Source organism: Mytilus edulis, chromosome 8 (genome assembly GCF_963676685.1).
Source record: "Mytilus edulis chromosome 8, xbMytEdul2.2, whole genome shotgun sequence".
NCBI classification, from domain to species: domain Eukaryota; kingdom Metazoa; phylum Mollusca; class Bivalvia; order Mytilida; family Mytilidae; genus Mytilus; species Mytilus edulis.
In genome coordinates this window covers 31,860,860-31,869,673 of record NC_092351.1, presented here as the reverse complement: position 1 = coordinate 31,869,673, position 8,814 = coordinate 31,860,860, and positions in this window count along the sequence as shown.

Below are 8,814 nucleotides of genomic sequence, written 5' to 3'. Positions count from 1 at the left end.
AGATATTATTTACATGCATTTTATATTAGCCTTTATGTATAAATTCACCTTCTTGTACTGTAAATTTAGATAATATTGTATGCATTTAATTTATTGTTGCAATTTTTTAAGAATGATCAAAAGTGCAAGATTTATGAAAAAAATAATTCAGATATATGTATTAGATGTCAGAACGCAAGTTATTGTGATACTCAAGGATTCACTTTATTCTCATAAATTAAAATCTTGCAATAATTTCTGAAAAAAACCAAATGGTAGTTGATATTATTTTACAATTTTTCCTCTTATTAGTGTTAGAAAAATGAAAATATTTAGGAATGATAAAAATTGTTTTTTTTATAAGAAAGAGGGCTGTATCGAAATTAATAAGGTTTTTTTCGATTGCTTTCTAAAAATCGTTGTGATGCTATTTCTTTTCAAGTTTATAAATTCACAAATAATGTATGAAAAAGTTTGCTTAAATGTAAGTATTTATATATAATAAGTAAAAATTGATTTTATTTTAAATGTTAAACTTTACTGATAGTTTTATTTTGTTAAGTTAAATTTACTCTGAAATGTCAGAAGTATTTTGAATTAAGCAAATTATGAATATTATACTCTGAAAAAAGTAAATTTTTGATTTTTTGTCTTTGAATTCCTCAATTAGTTTTCTGTTAAAACGAATATATTACATGTATTATGTACTATGAAATTTTTAATTTGAAATTGTGTGTGAATTATTACAAATTGTATTTATTCAAGTCAGTTGTAGATAAGTAATGAAACCATATCATGAAGTAATATGATTGGTGTATTGATTATATAATTGCTGGGCAATGTATCAAGTGTTTTCTATTATTGTATTTTTGTGAATTTTATATGAAATAATATCCTCATTAACATTTATCTGATAAATGATATTTAACACAATACTAGTGAAAGTGTATTGCTTATTTCCTTAATTTAATCGTCGGTAAAATTATGTTAACCTTGTAACACAGGCACTTGTCTCAGAAAAAAAATTTCCTATATACCTTAATATTTTTTTCTGAGACCAGTGCCTTGTAACATTCACCTGGGAGTTATAATGTTTATGAGTTCGTAAACTGTTTAAAATATCCCATGGCAAAAAGAGGGTGTATTAAAAATATCATCATGAAATGAAACTCAATTATTCCAATGACAACTTTTAAACATTTGTGACAAAGGAGTTGCCATTTGGTTTTAATGGTTGTTTATAATATCTCTGTCCAGCCTTTTTATTTTTCACTCTATTTGGTCACGCCTTTTTTTTTTATTAGTTTATCTGACTTTTTTTTTTACATAACTTGTCATCCTGGGTTTTATTGTTGGGTTTTTTTCACCATGTTGCTCATCCTGCTTAAATTTTTTTACTCAAAACTCCTGTCCTGACTTTTTTTTCAAATTTCATCCTAGTCCCCACCCATAAAAATAGATGTTAGCTCCCTAAACATGAAATGCTGTTCTTTAATCTGTTGTTACTTTGTGAGTGAATCCTTTTGAGTCATGGTCTGAAGAAACTTTCAAATTTAATGGATATATTGGTGGTTATTTTGTTTATACTATGTAATTAAGCAAAACATAAATTGTTTTATTACCAATTTCAGTATTTTTGTTTATTTTCTTATGTTGAGATAAACTGTCTTATAGACAGTGAGTGGTCTCGGTTATATATCTGTTGATCTATATCTTCCAAGGTTATTCATTACCTTTGAGCATTACATTCTATCCATAAACATTTTCACACGGAAAATTACTTAATTTTTGCAAGGTGCAGGAATCTTATATATGTTCTAGAAATATCATTGTTAGCGCCATCTTAAAAATTTGGAGTTATTTTCTTTTGTCCAGAATTTTAGTTGAATCAACTACAACCATTGCTTCTACATGTTCTATACAATGCAATATTTAATTTTACTTCTCACTGATAAATTAAAGCAAGCTTCATCCTTTAGTGCTTACAAGCTCTTTGATTGTCTCCTTGGCTGTATGCAGTTTCAAAAGGTACTTGCCAAAGTGGTGTCAACAATGATGAATTTGTGATTAGGTCAGTTTATGGGGAACCACAAGTAGTAGGTCAATGTTATTTGGTATGTAGAAAGTAAAATCACAAAAATACTGAACTCTGAGGAAAATTCAAAATGGAAAGTCCCTAATCAAATGGCAAAAACAAATGACAAAACACATCAAACAAATGGACAACAACTGTCATCTTCCTGACTTGGTACAGGCATTTTCAAATGTAGAAATGGATGGCTTGAACCTGGTTTTATAGCACTGACAAAAACGTCAATACAAAATAATTTTGTTCTACGAAGTATTTTCAAAATTATAATTTCACATAGGGAATGGTGGCACACAGGGTATATAAATAGATTTTTTTTGTATTTAACGAACTTATTTCAGAAAAAGACCGAGATTTGAAATTATCCAGAAGTTCTTTAGAATTTTTAAGAATCCACATATGGTTAATTATACCACTAATCGAGTAAAATAATTGTGTAGTTCAAAGTATTTTAAAAAATATAATAGAACAATAACATTATGGCATAAAAATAGAACAATTAACATAATGGCATTAGTATTGGCACATCTCAGTTCCATGAACATATTCAACTCTGCCCACTCAGTCTTGGTCTATTGACTTTGAAGCTTTTGCATAATTAGATTATGATTAGGTCAGTTTAAGGGGTACTACTTGTGGCAAGTCACTAATATTTGGAATGTATAAGCATTAGAATTGGCACATCTCACTTGTCTCCATCCCCTCAGTAATTTTTTCTATTTAATGTTTTGCTGAGTTTACCTGTTATGTTTTGGATCATATCATGTAAGATCAAGCCAACTTTGTGTCAAAATCTCTTTCAAGAATACAACAAGAATTTCCAATCACATTCACCGTGACATATGTTCGGACCTAGCCTTCAAGGAGTTCAAATCTTTATGCCGGTGTCATATGGTATTTTGAACCCCATGGTAAAATGACCCCGGGGTCAAAATACCGCTATGGTAAATTGAACCCCCCCCCCCATGGTAAATTTAACCCTCCCATTTTTTTCATTCTAGATGATTAATAAAACATTTAATATTATATACAAGCTATTCAAATATTAAAAATCATTAATACAAGAAGGGGAGGTCAATTTTCAATGATTGGTTAAAAGAAAAATATTTGCTTGGTATAAGTACTCTGAAGTCTTCACCAACAAAATTTCAATAAAAAAACTTCTTAAAGCATTACAACTAGACCATGTAGCTTGGACACTTTAATTCTTTGAAATTTGAAATATTTATATACAATGGTAGACTCAAGTTTTAATTCTCCATGGTAAGAAAGGGGGAGGGGGTCAAAATACCATGACAAAAGTAAGATTTTCAAAATATCTTTTCCAGCATGTTAAATACATACAAACTACTTATTGGTGTATTAAAACTATGTTAAGGAGTTTGAGAAGCTTCAATTTTTGAAATTCAAGGTCTAAAGTAGGGGGTTCTAAATCCTTAACATAGTAATAATACTCCAATAAGTAGTTTGTATGTATTAAACATGCTGGAAAAGATATTTTGAAGAAAAAAAATCCATGGTATTTTTACCCCCTTACGGTAAATTGAACCTCCTACTATAGACCTTGAATTTCAAAAATTCAAGCTATTCTAAATCCTTAACATAGTTATAATATTCCAATAAGTAGTTTGTATGTATTTAGCATGCTTTAAAAGATATTTTGCAAAATTTTACATAGCCATGGTATTTTGACCCCCCTGTGGTATATTGAACCCCCTACTCAAAACCTCAAATTAAAAAAATGATAGCCATTCAAACACTATCAAACACTAGGACATGTTTTCTAAAACGCTTTCAAACGCTAACAAACACTAGGACATGTTTTCTAAAACGCTTTCAAACACTTAGTGGAGTTACTAATGCTTTACATAAAATGACCTGAGTAATACTAATAAGAACTGAAACATCAAAATGGATGGCAAGATGATTTTGAAATTCAAATATAAATGAAAATTGAATATTCTTTATTAATGATAATACTTTATTCTTAAATGATGAATTTAGAATGATATCAATGCTAATTTTCAACATAGAGTTTTATGGTATTTTTAAGTGCATTTCCAAATAGATGGAAAAGTATGTTGATAGAAAGTAGTTCAAAACTGGATATTGTTAAAAATAAATTAATAGAACCAAAATCTTTCTATAAATTAGTAAATTTTTACATAAATTATTTTTGGAGGATAATAAAGTGTTATCTTTATCTTCCCTTAATAAATGGCTCACCTGGCCCACAGTAACAAAACATTTTGATATTATTAATTTCATCTTCTTGAAAAGTTTTTGATGTGTATTCATTGAAGAAATGAATTTATAACAAGCGATAAATAATGTTAGATTGCACTTGATGATGTCTACGTATTCATCTTGTTGATAGATCGGTTAAAACCCCAAAAGGAATATTACATACTGGAAATCTAGGCGATACAAATACACCGGAATGCCCCTCACGGTCATCCGCTGTAAAAATCAACCATCAACATTTATATGATATACCCTTAAGGTTGCACTTTGTATTAAATACAGCTTCTCAAAACACGCCTCTTTTGGGGAGATCTTGAATATTCATAGAAAATTAATTTTGTTTACATACTGGTTCCCAGTTATGCTCTCTGTGTTCCATCTCACAGAGACATAACTTAGGAATGTTACCAGTACATTTACATGACATGTGCATAATGTTTACATTGAAATCTGTGGTAACCTTTCATTCGAGGTAGGGGTAGTTAAAAAATTTAGTGTTAGTTTAAACTCTTAGAAGTTCAGTGCATATAAACGTTGAAAATATGCCGCACAGCCCCATATTTTGAACTTTGAAAAAAATTGTGGTGCATATGAACTTTCAATTCTAGGATAAGATTTTTTTCAAAACTTCATAGTAAAAGTGGTACAGATTTAGCCGTAAAAGGAGTTCCTATGGGAAATTGCATTGTCAATATTTACAGAAATGCAACCTTAAAAGCTAGTAGAATATTTTGACTCATCATCGGTAATGTACTTGTAGGACCATACATTTAAGAAGTAAATCGACAGGTGGTAATCGGAGAAAAACATGCTTATGATTCCTACATGTTCAAAATGCACACCTTCTTGTTGTAGTTGAATATAAAAAAAGAGTTAAACCAAAGCAAAGGGACAATTAGAAATCGTCAGTTCACAAAATCATGTTACAACATCATATTAATCAAAAGAGAAACGACGAAAAAACAAACAATAATCACAGAAAACGAAGGACTATAAGAAAAGCAAGAACCCAACCAAAATAACGGAAGATGAACTGGAGTGTTTCGAAAGGGACAGATTGCTTCTGCTTCAAGAGTTACACCTTCATGTGATGTGTTACTCATGTTGAAATGATAATCGATTACGCCAATCCAGTTATTATTCACCTCAACATAACGGATTGAAAATGTACAATATCCAAATGCATACTTGATTGAATCATCAGAAAACATAAATGCCGGCGATACATGCCCGTATATATGTATATTCACTTACCTAGCAACTTTGTCGAATGTTTGACAACGCGTAAAACAGATAATCCAAAAGAGATGTGAAAGTGTAATTAAGCCTAGTCTTTTTAGTATCGACTAGGGAAACAACAAGGTGTATGAGATAGCAATGATCCGTGAACAGAAATGCTCGTGCATTAAAAATTGTTGACTTAATTACACACCAACATGCCAGTGTTATAAAAGAGGAAAACATTACGAAAACTGACAAAACAAATTTTAACATAACGATTTCGTAAATTAGCCAGCTGTCATTATTAAATTGGACAACACGATATATTGGACACCTTCACTTTCAGCTGATGAAGTCTGGGGTATTATTGCGATAAACCATTTAGAGGCCATCATTACTTCTACCTCTGGTATCATGTATTAGATAATAGGATTTGTGTTATCCTTTTAAGCAAAGCAAAGACTTTGTGACAAACCTAGTACATGTATCCACAACCTTTGTGGTCAAACTCGTTCTGGTCAAATGTATAAATGGTGTGGATCTCCTTAAACCAATCCAGAGCACAATACTGGTTTAAAATTGTGTTTTAGTATTGTACCAGTATTGTTTTCCAGCATAGATTCGTATTGGTTTTTGTCGAACCTGCAACTTTTGTTGCAGAAAGCTCGACATAGGGATAGTGATCCGGCGGCGGCGGCGTTAGCTATCTTCTTAAAACTTTATATTTTGGAAGGTGGAAGACCTGGATGCTTCATACTTTGTATATAGATGCCTCCTGTTACAAAGTTTCCGTCAATCACATGTCAAATGTCCTTGACCTCATTTTCATGGTTCAGTGACTACTTGAAAAAAAAGTTCAGATTTTTTGTAATGTTGAATTCTCTAATATTATAAGTAATAGGATAACTATATGTTATATGTGCGTACCTTGTAAGGACCTCATGTTTTCACTTGACCTCGACCTCATTTCATGGATCAGTGAACAAGGTTAAGTTTTGGTGGTCAAGTCCATATCTCAGATACTATAAGCAATAGGGCCAGTATATTCGGTGTATGGAAGGACTGTAAGGTGTACATGTCCAACTGGCAGGTGTCATCTGACCTTGACCTCATTTTCATGGTTCAGTGGTTATAGTTGAATTTTTGTGTTTTGGTCTGTTTTTTTCATACTACATGCAATAGGTCTACTATATTTGTTGTATGGAATGATTGTAAGGTGTACATGTCTAGCGGGCAGATGTCATGTGACCTTGACCTCATTTTCATGGTTCATTGGTTATAGTTAAATTTTTGTGTTTTGGTCTGTTTTTTTCATACTATATGGAATAGGTCTACTATATTTGTTGTATGGAATGATTGTAAGGTGTACATGCCTAGCGGGCAGATGTCATGTGACTTTGACCTCATTTTCATGGTTCAGTGGTTATAGTTAATTTTTTGTGTTTTGGTCTGTTTTTTTCATACTATATGGAATAGGTCTACTATATTTGTTGTATGGAATGATTGTAAGGTGTACATGTCTAGCGGGCAGATGTCATGTGACCTTGACCTCATTTTCATGGTTCAGTGGTCAAAGTTCAGTTTTTGAGTTTTGGTCTTTTTATCTAATACTATATGCCATAGGTCAACTATATTTGGTGTATGGAAATATTTTATGATCTTTATGTCAGTAGCACAGGTTTCTTTTGACCGTGACCTCATTTTCATGGTTCATTGCACAGTGTTAAGTTTTTGTTTTTTGGTCTATTTTTCTTAAACTATAAGTAATAGGTCAACTATATATGTTGTATAGAAGCATTGTTAGCTGTACATGTCTGTCTGGCATGGTTCATCTGACCTTGACCTCATTTTCATGGTTCATTGGTCTTTGTTTAGTTATCTAGGTTAATGGTAATTTTATGAAACAGTTGGAATAAAGCTTTATACTTAGGACTATCAACATAATATCAGTGATTAGTATAGAAGGCGAGACATTTCAGCATGTGCACTCTTGTTTTTAGATATTGCATAGTAAAATACTAATGAAAGTGTTATACATTGTGTGAAGATATTAGAAATGACTATTAGAAATTTGTTAGAAATGACAAAAACAAATTTGACTAAATAATTTATTACAAATTGTAATAACAGTCATGATATTGTATTTTGATATGTTGCACTTGATTTTTTTAAAGGAGCAAATAGCGCTATTATTATTAATATCATATTGCACCATTATAAATAAATAACGATTCTAAATTTGCGTTAAAGTCAATTTTTATTCTTCTATAAATTTTTATTTTCAATAACCAAATAAATCATTACATATTAAGAGAAGTATTTCCAAGTATATCAGTACAGACACCAGCCCACTTTAAAGGACCTGGATTTGTTGATTAGATAAATGAAAGTATATTCAACCACATGACAGAACACAACCGTAGAATAAGAGCCAGCAAAGAATGAAAACTCTTGGTTTTTGAACTTTTAGGTACATCGTGTAGGAATTTACAACCTGGTTCAAAGTTACTAACATTTATACTTTTTTTTATAGAAAAAAATGTTCGGCAAAAGGTCACTATTTTCATACCTAACCAGGTATACGTTTAAATTTGTTTTTATTCTAACCAAATCAAACTACCATTGAGTTTACTGAGAAAGATTATCTACAACTGTGTACTTCATTTTTTTACTCTGTATTATTGGACAGAAATTAAGTATTCGTCATTTTAGACAAAAGCAAAAAGAAAAAAAAAACACAACTATAGCATCAAATTTAGTATTCAAAAAACAACGGCTGACTTCAGATAATCTTCTCAAAGAGGGGCGAAAGATATCAGAGGAACACGTAAACTCGTAGATCAAATACAAACATGGCTTCAAAAGAAAAAGATAAACAGACAAACAATATTAATAGTAAACAAAACACAAATAGAAAAATGAAGACTTGGCAAACAGAACCCCCATCAAAAACTTGGGGTGATATATCTGGTGATCTCAGATGACTTAAACATTGCTTTGTAAAACTCTCTAGATATGGGTCATTTTAAAAAAAAGTGCAAATTTCGACGAGGTAATATTTTGAAAAATGATGTCATTGTTTAAAACATTTAAATATGTCCCGCTATTCTATTGTATGGTAGCAACGATATTCGGAAATATGCAATGGGAAAAATGAAGAGTTCCTTCAGTTTTAACAATTTTAGGACATCCTTTGCTAAAATCGTGTCAATGGTTTAACCAATTTAAAGCATACATTTAGGTACTAAATATTATTGTTTAACATCAAACAACTGTTCCAA